The sequence below is a fragment of the Filicampus tigris genome, chromosome 11 (assembly GCF_054856515.1).
Source record: "Filicampus tigris isolate MCC_2025a chromosome 11, RoL_Ftig_1.0, whole genome shotgun sequence".
Taxonomy (NCBI): domain Eukaryota; kingdom Metazoa; phylum Chordata; class Actinopteri; order Syngnathiformes; family Syngnathidae; genus Filicampus; species Filicampus tigris.
In genome coordinates, this window is record NC_141227.1 from 16418870 (window position 1) to 16432983 (window position 14114).

The following is a 14114-nucleotide window of genomic DNA, read 5'->3' on the forward strand; positions in this document are numbered from 1 at the left end:
GAGCGGGGGGCGGAGTTAGTAATGTACACTCACGCACATTAAGTAATGAAAAATCCACATTTATTCATTACTCGACGCCACCCAGAGATGATTCTTTTATGCCAGCTGATTAAAAATGAAAATAGAATGGAGCGTTTGTTTTGCTTTCATTAGGATGTGTTCACACACACGCACGCACACATTCCGTTTCCCTGAGAGGTTTTTGATTAACTTAAGAGGAGACACAAAGTCAAACACAGTGAACATTGAGTACATTCAGAACAAATACAGACAATGAGAAAGCAGCACTTTTTTTGTCAGTTTTCATGCCTCGGCAGAGATCTGAGAATTGTCCTGGAATTACATCTCAAAGCTATCAGGTGATTTGAAGCAGCTCTTTGATTGGTTGAGTTTGACTGTGAAGGCAGAAGATCGTTATGGGGGTCGTTAAGCAAAACTAGGGCCTAACAGGTTAACATGACACACAACAGACTTCAAAACAAGTCAGTTCACACTTAATCCTTTTTTATTTTCAACCCCCTATGGACCAAACTTGATCTTGTGGCCGAAACACTTTCAAGCCACACGGGTGGACGAGACGAGACGATAAAGATAAATGACTCCACTCGGCGCAGAAAAGGGTGGTCTGAGATGTAGAGGAAGAAGTTCTGTTTGCGCCTCTCATGTTTCCTCCTCTTTGAAACACAATAAGAGCGAACACACACACACGCACACACAACATGCCACACACTCTGACGTGGCCTGATTAAAGTTGGCCTACTCAGTGTGATTTTTGCAGATATGCATATACAGTACTTTCAAAACTTTCCGTTTGCATATGTTGGCAGTTGGACAAGAAACTTAAGATAATACTCTCGAACCTGAGGTAGAACATAATCAGTTCCAGGACACTGGTGAAAATCTGATTGATCAGATTTCAGACCGTTTTTACACATTTGAAAGGTTATGTGCAGTTTTAGAGGTGTATTATTCTCAAAATGTTGGTTGCGCTCATGATTAAACAACCTCAGGGATCTTTGACTTGAGCTTGAACTGTAAAGTAAATATGACCTGAGAATTGATCTGCCCGCCTTAAGACATGGATGACTGTTGATGAAAGACTGGCATTTATTTCTGGTTGTTGTTTGTTTGTGACTTTGGGGAAGACTGTTGTTTGTTTCTGACTAGTGTTCTTTTTTGACAGTTTTGTAAAGTCTGGCATTTGTTGTTGACTGTTGGTGAAGACTGGTGTTTTTTGACTGATGTGTTGGATTGTTATTCTTGGCAAAGACTGTCTTACTGACGGTTGCGCTTGTACCTGACTGCGGGCGAATAAGTTGTTTGTTTGTCATGTTAATTTGATTGTTGCCAATGACAGGTGTTTGTCTCTGACTATTTAAGTTTGTTCTGATTGTTGGTACAGAATGACATTTGTTTCTGACTTACAGTGAAGATTGGTGGTTTTTTTTGTTTTTTTTTTAACTAATCTGTACATTTTTAGTCTTGCATCTGTTTCTTACTATTGGCGAAGACTAGCATTTGTTTCTGACTGTTGTGTTTGTCTCTGGTTTTTGGCAATTATTATTATTTTTTTATTCCAACTGGTGACAAAGACTTGTGTTTCCGACTGTTGTGTTTTTTTTTTTATTGCTCACAATGTTTGATGTCTGTTTCTGTTGACAAAGACTGCCATTTGTCTCTTACGTTTGCTACTGACTGTTGGCGAATATGCTTTTCTTACCTATTGCATTTGTTTCCAATTGTTGGTAATGGCTGGTGTTGTTTCTGACTGTTGGTATAGAATGGCATTTGTATCCCACTGCTTGTTTTTTCAACTGTTGACAAAGACTGGTGATAGTCGTACTGACAGGTCTATGTTTCTGACTTTCTGACAAAAGACTGTTTTTGACTGTTGTCAAACATTGCTTTTGACTGTTTGAAAAGACTGGCATTCCTTTCTGACTCACTGGTGTGTTTCTGACTGCTGCTGATTTTCTTTTTGTTTCTGACTGTTGGTAATGACAGTTATTTGTTTTTTAATTTTTGTGTTTGTTTATGACTGCTATGAAAACGTATTTGTTTCTGACTGTTAGCAAAGACTGTCAACGCAGTAAACAAATGTTTCCTTTGGTTTATTGATTGCGGCAATGGTCACGGTTCTATAGAAATGGTTTCATTTTAAATATACAACTCTGTGTTTGTAAAAAAAAAAGTGCACGGGAAATAAACACTTTTTTCCTCTGCAAACTTGCACAGTTTTATGGCTCCATGTGTCCTCTCTGCACTCACCGGCAAAGTAAGTGATGTTTAAAAGAAAATAAATACTGCTGGCAGGCAACATGAAGTCACAGCAGATTGGCGGCAATGTTATTTAACACCGCGTCAATAAGTGATCAATGAAACGTCGTCTTTGGAGGCGCCAAGTGTCGACTTGAGCTAGAGTGACTTTTTGGAGGGAGGTTAGGAATGCCGACGGATTCGAGGAGGGAATACAATGCTGATCACCAGCTGTGTGGACTCTGTTTATTTAGGAAGAGAAGGAAAATTGCCACTGGAAGCCAGACAGGAGGGAGGGGGGAGCTTTTTTTTGAGGTACTGTTGGGTCTTGAGGGATGCGAGGGACTGGATGGATTAGGGGGAATGCGATCCGGAATATAAAGAGAGGCAAAGAAAGGGAAGGCGGGAAAGAAAAAACAGGAAAGGGAAAAATCGGAGGCCTGAGTGGGATCCGTGAAAGGTGTTCTTTGTTTGGAGCGTGTTCGACGAAAAGCTAAAAATATCGCTAACACCGTTGGGATAGGCCAGTGCTTCGACGTGTGTGCGATTGTGTGTGTGTTGTCATTCCATTTGTGCGTATCGCGTTTCTTCACGGTAAAGATTTGGGATTAACCTCGGAGGTCAGCCATGCACACCACACACACACACACACACCCCCACACCAACACACACACACACACACACAGGACTCATTTTGTAACGTTAACAGTTTATTTGAAGTGTGCCTAAATGAGAAGGATTATTGTATTAGTATAATGTTACAGCGGCACTTTTCTTAATGCCACAGCAGACCGTAGTGCAACATCCAACCTCTAGAGGCATGCCTCCATGAAACACTCAGGTTTTGACTAAATGTTCAAGGTTTTGGACACTACGCTGGAATGTACAAAAAATGTGTCATGTTCTGCAGTGTAAATTAATGTTTATTCTAACTGAAGGTATATGACTTTCCCATCCATGGTATTGAAATGATTGTACACAGTCATATCTTAATTTACAAGGGACCTGAATTATTAGCCGGTTAAGAAAAATTTATATTTGTTTATACTTACAAGTGAAGGACAACAATTTTGCTGAAGATACCTTGTAGAGAAATGCATCATTGAAAGCTGTTTTGACATTGACTACGGAATTATACCTACTTGAAGTATTATCCACAAAAGTTTTATTTGTGTGTGTAAACTCATTGACATTGATAGTTTATGCTACTAAATAATATTCAGCATCAATTTCTGACCTTAACTGGAGTAAAAAGCAGTATTCAACCCAGAATAACCTCTCTAACTCAGCACTGACAAAATTGATTGGCTATGCACTTGACACAAACACCACAAACAATTTACCTTGAGAATGAAAACACTTTTATGGAATGCAGTGCAGTTTTTGTCTTTGCAACAATATATATATATATATATATATATATATATAGAGCCATTAAGTAGACCAACAATGAACAGGTATCCTGAGCAATGGAGAGTTGAGTTGTCTTCTGGGCAGTCTGACCTTGCTTACAAGAACATTTCATGATGCAACCATTTTTCGAGGCTCTACACTCACACAAACACACACACACACACCCCCCCACACACACACACACACCGACACCCCCCCCACACACACACACACACCCCTCACCCCCACGCACACACACACAAGCATGCAAACACACTTACATAAACACACGCCCACACACAAATTTCTGTCCGATATCGGGAATTGAGCCCTTCTTGACACCATGTCTTGAGCTCTGATATCCTGCCAGAGGAGCGAGAAAAAGAGGCGAAACAAATAAATTGCGGCGCAGGAAGTCGAGCTAAAGAGTGCCGGGCCGGCCGAGCAGATAAAAGGTTCCGGTGAAATACGAGCAGAGGAGTAAGCGATAATGGCTTGATACGCTTGTTTAGCTTTCAGAAACATAAGAATCATGGGAGATCTCGCAGGGAGGAGCATGAGGCACTTAATAATGGACGGATGTGTTCTTACAGCGATCCCTTCACTGAAGTTGTCTTAATAAAAACAGTAGGACTTGTGGATTACTATATATGGAATGATGCATTTAAAACAAAATGTACCAAAACAACAGAGCCCAACGCCTTTTTGTAAACATTCTATCGGTGTATCTGGTATAGTGGTGGTAGGGACACTCTTTTGATAAACAAAAAACATTTTGTTCAGTCTCTATATGTTTGGGGAGCCCTGATCTGCTGTAGGTGATTCAAGAGATGACTTACCCGAACTGTATTTTTGTGGGGCGGGGTACATGAATCCTTTCATTTGATGTAACTTTTTAAAATAAGGTCTTACAATGATGAAAAGTTCCTGTGGGTTTTTGGAAATAGAACATAGAAATAAAGTTGTACCCAGACGCTTCTGAGTCTTTCCAGTGCTACGACCTTTGTCTGATGTTGGGAGTAACCCAACCATGATTTTAAGGCGCTATGGTTCTCTTGTTGAAATAAACATTGCATGCAATGTCACACATATATGGATTTGACTTAGAGTCTGGAAAATTGAAGAGATGAACTTTAAGTAGTACTACTACCTTTAATGATTTTTTTTTTCAATGTTTGAAACTGGATATTTACTTTACTGTTGGAATCACTTTTGGATATGAGGATGTACAAAGATCAAAACAGTTTTTTTTGTGGGTTTCAGGTCTCCAGCTCATTATGTTTGATAGAATTTTAGAAATTCGTTTTGCAGCGGTACCACAAGTGTACTTCTATGATGGGGATTAAAAAATATATTTGGGGATTGGTTTGTCGTCCATAGATTGTTTTTCGGGGCGTGATGGATATTTGAAATAACCTTTAAACAGAAAGCCATAGATTGCTGCCACCAACATTTGTTTGGGTTGACCTTTCCACCAGTTCCACCCCAGTCCTCTGAACTGGAATTTGTGAGTTTTGGGGTCCATGGGTTATTCTGTTTGAAATGACTTCTTCACGGTATATTGTACAATGGAGAAGGGACTTTTGAACTGAAGGTCATACAGGGATGAAACAAAGCTGTATCTCCTCTGTTTTCAGGATGAAATTTCTAATAGTAACACCAACGTCCTTCAAAGTCAGAAAGTATCCGAACCAACCAGGATTCCTGGGAGCTTACCTACACGCACAGGACACATCAGGATTTAGTGTTCTGAATGTCCTAATGGACAGGAGAGCTTAGTAGAAACATGATTTACGTCAGAGTCTCTCCTCGCTAACATCACACTGTGCACGGTCTGAATTCTTTGTAAAAGTCGACCATTAATCAAAGCTGTGACAAGAATACTGCTAAGCTCATTCAAGTTACATTTTTGCGAGCTTCCTGTCCCTGTTAGTAGCTTCAAAGCCACGTCCTCCCTGGTAATGAAACCGTAGAGGGGCCTTTTCATATTCCATAAGCCCTGAACTGGGGAAGAATGGGATTATGTTTGCCGTCTTCAGAGAGCAGTGGAACAAGGCACCGTGAGGAAATTGTTTTACGATGGCGTGAATGGTCGGAGGCAGACAAATGACATAAGTTAGGAATGGAAACCAAGGGATGTCAGAGAGGAAAATGGATGGGAAATGAAGAAACGTGGTGACCTAAATAAGAGAGCAACTCATTCAAAGTGAATCAGTTCCACCAGCTGATGATCGTCTGTCCTCCTCGCAGCCTCTGAGTGTCAGCCTCTTTTTTATCCGACTTTCCCTTCCCCTGATTCTCCTTTTCTAACACGCTGACAAACACACAAAGTCCTAAATGTCACTTTCCCTCGGCCTTTCTCTGGAGGTTTCTCTGACTCTGTTTGGAAACAATGAATGGGCTCATTGGGAGTGTGAGACGAGAATTTAGCTGCAGGAGAAAGCGCGGGGATGCCGGATGATGGCCTTCTCCTTTGGGAAACAGTCTGAGAAAAACAGGGCCAAATAAAAGCACAAACTGCATGCAAGACAAACTGGAATATGTAAACAACATTCGAAATACTGTATAACCTAAAATAATGGTGCAAAGTAGTCTTGAATACACTCTTGCACTGACCTTGAAATAGAACAAAACATATTCATGGTTAAGGAGTGTTTAAGGCCGAACCCTTTGCTCTGAGTGGAGTAACCCAGAGCAAACCGCAACCCTAACCCTGAAGTAGACAAGATTACACTATATAATTACAGGTAGGATGTAGAGTATCCCAGAATACACTCTAAACTAAGGTTTTAAGTGGAATACTCAAAGAAATACCCTAACCTTCCACCAAAATACACCATAACCCAGAGGTATGATTTGGAGTAGCCCAGAGTACACACTTACTCTAAGTAAGGTGTGATAAGAGGAACACTCCAGAACATACCCTTAAGGCTTCTTGATATTCAGTTTACCTCTATACTCGCGCGCAACCCACATGCGTTGTTTTGAAAATGTTTTTGCAGTTTCGCTCCAAGTCGGGGGCATCGCTACCGCTGATACTGACGAGGACACCGCAGGGCGGAATTTCCTTTGCCTTTTACGGCCAATTCCAGTCTGCGTTTTTACTGCCGAGCAACGATCAAAAAGACAGCGACAGCAATGGATCTCGTGCCTGCTACAACAAAAGCACCGAGATGACTAGACCAGTGTTTTTCAAACACTGTGCCGAGGCACACCAGTGTGCCGCGAGATATTGTCAGGTGTGCCGTGGGAAATTATCTAATTTGTGTGCATGTGCAGTCTAGTCTTATATTGTTAAAATAAGCTTCTTTTTCTCACAATTTCAGCTTGTGGTGTGTCGCGGGATTTTTTTCAATAAAAAAATGTGCCTTGACTCAAAATAGTTTGAAAAACACTGGACTAGACAATGCATTTAATTGTATTGCGACAATGATCTGGAAGGTGGCAGCGAAGGTGGTACGTGCATTTGTAGGCTTCTTTACACACACACATTTGTGACATAACACTAACGCCGCTGCCAAACTAGTTTGCTTCGCAGCAGCAACAAGCTCCTTGGTGGATCCTCTCTTCTATGGTGTGAAATAAATTTCCCTCAAAGAGCCGAGCTTGGGAAAATTGGACGTCATCGCAAACATGTGACATAACGGACCAACGAGAGAGAATGCGTGCGGAATCGTATGCAATGTGGCAGTTGTGACAAACATAGAGGCAAAGAAATAGACTAGAGAAATATAAAGCGTGACATCATCAGCAGGCGCGAAGGACCCGATCCAACCTGGACATTTAAAAACATTTTAATGAACATTCTATCAGTCCGGCCTTCGGCTTGTAGCAAAATTTTTTATTTGGCAATTCGTCCATTTGACTTTGAGACCCCTGCTTTACAGTAACCTTGGAGTCTGAAGCAACACCTGTGATGTTAATGTTGCATAATGTAATATAATCCAACCCTAACCCGAAAATATTAGACTAACTTTGAAATAGCCTCAAATGCACCAAAAGGTTTAAGGTGGAATACTCCTAAATATGCCTGACCCAAAATACTGTATGACGAGCTGTCCATAACAAACCCTTAACTAGATCAATGAAACCTACAAAATAATGTGGAATACCGCAGGACATACACTAACCTATGACGACCAAAATGCAACAAAACCCACAGGTACAATTAGGACGACCCTTGGATATACCTTAATCTCGATACATGACCACGATTTCTGACTTTGCATGCATTATATATAACTAGCTGCGAACATAATTTCCTCAGGGTATAGGGTGAGTAGCCCTGAATATAACCAAAGGTGAGACATCGTAAATGATACATACTATTCTCATTGTTTGCATACATTCAGTCACAAACCCTACCTCCTCTGCAACCTACAGTATATGACAATATCCATGATAGAACTGGTGGATAAACTTCAGATTATATCTTTACCCTGCATTGATTAGCAAGTCTCACCATCGAGGCAGGAAATCAAAGGCAGAATGTCAAAGCTTGGCCTCTTGAACATAGCGCTTGAGATTCGTACTGAATGGGGTGTGAATTTAAATACCCACGCATCAGTAAAACCCAGTGCACCGAGATGCTCAAAGGGCTTTTTGAAGCCTCTTTCAAGGCTCCATCAGGGCGTCAATCATTGTGGTGAAATAAGTGGCATGAGTCAAGGATGGTGCAATCTCTTCATTTTGTTTGACTTTGGTGCTTTTAACGCCCCTCAAAGAAATGCCATGTTTCATTGACTTCATTTGATGCATGAGGGCTGACACTTTTGAGCATGAGTTTTGGAATGTGTTGTTGGACATTGTTATTTTATTTACCGTGTTGCGCTTGTAGTCCTGTGTGAGTATGTTTTGGAAGGAAGGTTTGTTTATCAGGGGAAATAAACATGTTCCCTGATTAGCAATGTGGCATACTTGAAATACTTGTGTAACAAGTTCATTTTTTAAGAACTGACAGTTGTTGGACACATTTCTGACTAGAAATGTCTTGTCACAGCCGTCACTCTAAATTACTTAGGAATTGAAAAACTAAAGGCACACTGAAAGACACGTTTCCCCCAAAGCTCCCTTCACTAACCATGCTAATAAGTTATCAGTTTAATCAATAACTATTTCTGATAATCGATTAATTATTTTGATGTTTTTTTAATTTAAAATGGTACATATCCTGAGAATTTCAGCTACTCAACAGTTAAACATTCTCCATTTTCTGTAGTCCTCCATGAACGCAGACTGATTTTCTTTGTATTAAATCAAAATAAAACATTTGCTTTTTACTTAAACAATTAACTTAAACAATGATCGACATTTTCACCAATTTTCTGACATGGACCACATTTATGGACCAAACCAATAACGGAATCACAACTAATTTATATTTGTGCATTTCTGGCACTGTTCGAAATAATGTCCTGTTTTGGAATAAAGGGATGGAAATCAAAACAATTTTTAAAAAAAAACTTAAACTTAACTTTGATTAATTAACGAAATCATTTGCAGATGAATCAATAATTAAGATAATCAGCCCCATTTGACATAATTTCCAATTCATCTTATAACGTTAATTTTAAATATAAATGACTTCCCAGTGATTTAACTATGAAACTCTCCGTATGATCCACTCACAAACCAGACTAAACTTAGCCGGTCCCTGACATACAAAGATGCTAGTTCCTCAGTCCAGATGTTTCACTTCAACAAACGTCTTTGACACAATTACTACTTTCCTATTAGTCAAGGCTTTGCCACCAGGTTATGACATCTCAGAGCATTGGAGAACGCTTCGTCTATAGAAAAAAGTGCTCTTGTGGCATCTATAGGCAATTGCAAACCTTTTTGGGTGATCATCAGTTACTCGCATGTTTTCGCTATTCGCGGCAGGGCTCAATCCCATCCGGCGAGTTTTGCAGAGGAACACAGTTGACAGTATCGACGGAACAAGGAGGAATATAGAATAAAGTCAACGGTCATGAAGTGGACTTATGGTCGTATCAAAGGACAGGTCGATATGTCAAGTTGTAGACCGTTAACAATGAAAAAGTCATTTTTCAACAGATCTGATATTGCGGCTTGAGAGGTTTCAGACACCTCCATTAGATGCCGCATAGTGTGTGATCCATCAGGTCATCCATTTTCCAGACCGACAGATAGAAAATCAATGAGCGCTGCTTCTATATTTACCATCCAACATCTTCCACAAAGAGAACGCATCTACTGTACGTCACGTGACCAGGTTGCAGCTACGTTGGGGCGCATAACTTCCACAGAAATCCATCAGTAGACTCACATTAAACGAATGAGACACATGATTAAACCGCAATAGCAACACAAAAGGTAATGTCGGCGGAACCGATAATGAGACAGTGAATTGCAATTGGCCGCGGGGCGTGCATTATCATTTTAATATGATTGTGTTGGCTGCTTTCACATAGCCGCCTCATAAATGTGCTGAATCAATACTCGCGACTGACAGGCTTTTTTTTTTTTTAATCTACTCCTCCACTGAAAAAAACAATGCTAAAATTCAAATAAAATAATGGTGGCGTGAAGTGCAGGTAAATTGCATGTAGCTTTTTCTATAGAGGATAATTAGTGATTCTGGTGTGGGGTTTTTTTGGGCTGGGTAGTAGCAAAAAGATGATTTTGCAAACAAATATAAACATCCTTTTAGTATGTTGTGTTTTACATCGCTTTTTTTTAACGCTCATACACTCGTATCTCAAATCATATTTCCCCCATTGGAATTAGTTGGAAATGCCATTAAACTATTCAGTGTAATGACGTGTTTTTCTTGACTTTGATAAGATTTAGTGTTGTTTCATGCTTTACTTGTGTCCCTTTTTCTATATCGTCGTCCTCATTTAGGTTTTTGTTTCCACAGATTCTCGTCAGCCCGCTCCCTTCTGTCGACTAGTCAATTAGTTTCTTTTCGGCCTCTCATTACTTGCCCAGGTGTACCTCGTTGTCTCGTCACTTTGCTTGTATTTAGTAATTGTTTCACAACTGAATTAATAAGACGCTGTAATATTAGTATTTTTTCTTCTAAAAAAAAAAATAAATAAAAATAATATATGCCTGTGAATGTTATATTGCCTTTCTATTTGTTTTGCCCCACTGTTTGTGTTCAAATAACCATTGCTCGATGGCTGAGATTCAGCAGTCAGCCCGTCAGCTTGATGTATTGCTTGTCAACATGAGGCTCAAAATACTTTATACGGGTCAAGCTATGCGGTTGTTTTAAATACACATGTAAATCTCTTCAAACCTCAAATCAAATGCCCCAAATTTCAACAAAAGGATTGAAACCTCTCTTTTGAAATATCATTCACTTTCTGCCAAACTGATATTTATTGTGAAGATGAGCTGAGTTCACTGCCACCATGTAGCACTTGCATCTCAAGTGTTTGCTCGCAAATCGAAGCAACAATCGATTGAACAATGGGAATGTGTAATCTTCAGCATTCCCCCAGTTTCCTCTGTTGCTATTCCCTCACATTCCGCCCTGTCACGTTACATGGTTACCGCTCATCAGCTGGCACAGGTGACATCAGCTCGCGTCACCCGCAGCGATTCATTTACAAAAAAGCCTTTAAGCAGGCTATTAAGCACATCCCCAGTTTAACCTCGCTTTCAATTTCCACCTATCTCACACACACATTTGCAAACACACACGCACACACATATCTAATGAGAGATTCAGTCTCCTGCTGTTCATCCTGCTAATGAAATCCCCACTTTTCTTTTACTTGAATATTAAAGGGAGAAAAACACTAAATATTGGTTCCTGATTTATTAGCGAGCATTATTCAACAACGATTAGGAGTTTCTTTTTCGTTGATGCCATGCATGTTCCACTCCATTCCATTGTAAGTGAAGCATGTGTACTGCTGCGTGCAAAATTTAACCTTGAAACATCAATCAATCATCAATCAATGTGGGTGGGTTGCGTAAGGCAGTGTTGATTGCAGTGGTGGCTTGTTTTTTTTTTTCTGAATGTGTTTTTTAAATTTTGTATCATTCATAGTATTTGTAGAAGTAGTTTTAAAACTGCAAAATCCTGAGATACAAGAGTTGTATAAAATTGTACGTACTGTATACTGTACTCGTGTAATAATGTAGAGCGGTATTAACCAATATGTTAATTAGTTGGAGTTTGCAATTTTGTTTGTAGTTAGGGATACGACTGCAGAATGATGGTTATAGAAATTGTGTGCTAATTGTGTTTTATGCATACACATGTATTGTACATCAAACCAAGTAGCCTCAACGGGTTTTCCTGCAACATATTCTAGGAAAGCTTGTTTGGATTTCTTGCATTTTAAAGTAGCGGCGCATCGTCCAATCAGCCGCGTCGTCCGCATAATGCTATCATTCATCACCTTCTTTGGGCGCTGTCCCCAAAAGACTTATGTGATTAAAGTTCCACTTAAGAGACCTCGCCGAAATATGTGGACCCCTAACAATAAATCGACCTGTGTCTAACCTCCCGTCGCGCTAAAGATTCATCGGAGCAGTAGTTGGCTGATGGTAACTTTTAGCCCATGTGTCTTTGGGGCTTGTTTGGCTCGTTCAAACGTCTTTCAATTCAAACTTTTTTTTTTTTTTTTTTTCGCTACAACCTTCACTGAGTTGCTGGTGATTTGACATTTTTGTAGAAGGGTGTAGCTTTTCCTCTGCAGGCGGAATGAACATGAAGATGTCAAATCCATCCATTGTGATGATTACGGCATCTCTGACAAACTGGACTTCCTCCAACAGGCTTCAAGGCACCTGGACCTTCATTTTCATCTATTAACCTCGAGGTGGATGGATTTAAGCATTGTGTATGTACTCTGCGTTTACTATGTCTGCCAAGACATGGCTAAAAATCTCAACTTGAACTTGCATAAGAGCCAACGATTACAGTAATGCTCCTGAAATCACCACGAGGTATGCATTTCAGATGCTATCTGTGATGCTGATGGTTATAGTTTCAAGTCAAAGTCAAGCGCCATGTAGGCAGAATCAGCTCCTAAATTCTCCCAAAACATCCTTCACCCGCCAATGATGAGGACACAGCGGTTGCAGACAGGGCTGACAGGTACAGTACAAACTCCACTTCACAACCCACCTGGCAAAGCTCACATCTCTGCTAGTTAAAAGCTTTCCGACGCCATGTGAGTCGGATCCCGTTTCACTTTAAAGAGCCTGCGGGAAGCGGAGCCGTTTGCCCTCGGCGGGAAAACACGGCGCGTTTATTCCGGGAAGCCAATTCGAGGATGAGGTGATGATGGGCAGAGGTGATGGATGACGGCAGGAAAACAAAAAAGCTTCTGTGCTGAATTAGTTTATCAGCTCATGCGTGCATGTGGCATGTATTCATACCACTGTCTGACCTTCTGGATGATTCTGTACGTGAGTTACTTGCAGGAAAGTGTGGCCATGGCTGGCGCTTATGTCAGATGGTGATGACATAATGTAACAGCCGTAGTTTGGACTGGACGATAAGTGATAAGATGTGAGGTGAACCGACGTTAATTGTTTTTGTATTCACATGTGATACTTTAGGTCGGGGTGGGCAATTAATTTTGCAAAGAAGCCACATGAAAGGGAACGCTTGCCGAGGGCCAAACCAACATGCTAACCTCAGCTTTATTTTATATTATTTTTAATGTACTGAGAAAAAGCATAGGGTCTGCTTCCAATAAAATGTTAACGTGGTATATATCGTTATAATTAGTAAAATAATAATTTTAAACAAAATTATATCTCACATTCAAAATTCTAATATTAATTTTATGCCCCAACTGCCAACTCATATTAGCCGTTCTTAGTCAGGACTCCCAAATAAATCGATAAGTGGGAAGTATAATAATATTGGCAGTAATGTATACAGATACTGATGACTTATAATACACCCAATAGGTACGGTCTAAGAAACTGTACATTAATTTACAATATTATCAAGCCAAAATAGTGGGCAATTCTCCCTTGCCGAGATAATCCATCCCACCTCACAGGTGTGCCATAGCAAGATGCTGATTAGACACCATGCTTAGTGCACAGGTGTGCCTTAGACTGCCCACAATAAAAGGCCACTCTGAAATGTGCAGTTTGGTTTGGGGGTTGGTCTGGGGACTGAAAAAACCTGTCAGTACAGTACAAATTGGAAATGCGCTTCCGTTAGCGTTTACGTCAACAAAACTGCACCTTTCAGAGGCCTTTTATTGTGGGCAGTCTAAGGCACACCTGTGCAGTAATCATGGTGTCTAATCAGCATCTTGATGTGGAACACTTGGGAGGTGGGATGCATTTTACACTTATCGTGGAGGTTTGTGGTCCCCATCACACTATTGCAACAATTGCTCTGTTTTGAATTAAAAATGCCTCCACTTTACTCCTATGAGTACTAACTCTGTTTGTCGTTGTTGTGTGACTCATTTGTTGTTGTGTCCTGGTTTGGTTCATTTTGGCTTATGAAAAGC

At 40.3% G+C, this 14114-nt stretch overlaps 1 long non-coding RNA gene across 5 annotated transcripts in view; it reads right to left on the reverse strand.

The window, feature by feature from the left end:
* LOC147139941 (uncharacterized) overlaps positions 1-14114 on the reverse strand; it is a 396230-nt gene that overhangs the window by 131578 nt on the left and 250538 nt on the right. The window lies entirely within an intron of this gene.